This window comes from Chelonoidis abingdonii, chromosome 1, assembly GCF_003597395.2.
Source record: "Chelonoidis abingdonii isolate Lonesome George chromosome 1, CheloAbing_2.0, whole genome shotgun sequence".
NCBI classification, from domain to species: domain Eukaryota; kingdom Metazoa; phylum Chordata; order Testudines; family Testudinidae; genus Chelonoidis; species Chelonoidis abingdonii.
The window spans coordinates 28,092,442-28,093,742 of NC_133769.1; positions in this window are offsets into that span (position 1 = coordinate 28,092,442).

The following is a 1,301-nucleotide window of genomic DNA, read 5'->3' on the forward strand; positions in this document are numbered from 1 at the left end:
CCCCCCACCCCAGCCTGGGTAGAAAGGGGCACCTTACGTGGTCCAGGGCCAACTGCCCTGCCTCTCCATGGGGTTCTGCTTCTTCCTTCTACACGAACTGCTCCGCTCTACCAGCCCTCCACTCTGCTCCTCCAGCCGTCCTCACCAACTGCTCCGTTCCGCTCCGCCAGCTGCTCTGCTCCACCAGTCGTCCCCACAAACTGCTTGGCTCTGCTCGCTCCACCCGTCCCACAGCTGCTCCGCTCTGCCAGCTGCTCTGCTCCACCAGCTGTCCCATGATCCTCTCCAGCTGTTCCCACAAACTGCTCAGCTCCACTCACTCCATGGCTCCACAAACTGCTCCACTCCACTCTCCCAGCTGCTCTGCTCTGCAGTATAGCTTCAGGCTCCCCCATTAGTTAGCACAGTACTCCGTGTTCTCAGCTCAGCAATTCCAGCTCTTTAGTGATTTCAGCTCACAGTAAGGGAGCCCCAGTGCTAGTGCACCATTAGCCCAAAGTGAGTTCAGCTCAGTAACCTGTATCTAGAGTCTTAAGGGAATCAAAAATCAACTCTAATATTCCGGTGGAGAGAGGAGTAGATGGAACTGGTGCTTTTGGCTCACAGAAGGCACCTACACCACCAGATACAAAAACCTGTCCCCAACCTCTCTCAATTCACTGGGTTTTGGAACCCATGTCCCTTGTCTAGCAAGTGCTATTTAGTTGATAGTGAAACCTTGTATCATAAAACAGTTTCATAGTTCCTCATTTACTTAATCAGGGTGACAACACTTTATTCCTCCTGCCCCAATAACAAAGAAATTGGGGATCCCACAGCTGTGAAAGTAACCATTTTAGGCTGCCGTGGGCTATACTAGGCGGAGTGGGTGTGCCTATGCAAACACAATCAGCCTCTGAAATTCTTTTGCACGCTTGCCATAATTCACCTCCAGATGTCAGGGTGGAGCTCATCCTGACTCTGCTTAAATAAAGACTAATTAAAATTTGTTATAACACTTGTTGTTCTGAAGCACCTGTAAAGAAAAATAAATAAAATAATGTATAAGGCTGTATTGTGCCTTAATGGCACTGGTCTGGATCCTATTCAATGTAGTTTCTTATACCATGCTCATGACCTGAGTAATGCCTGAACTCCAGCAGATTGGAGGCCATCCACAAAGGGGACTCAACCAAGGCTGTAACAATGTGTTTGTTTTCTCATCCTCTTCCTAGGAAGGGATGACTGTGCAAAGGAATATTTTGGTTTTGAATTTTCAATAATATATATTATATATATACATATGTTGCTACATGTTATAG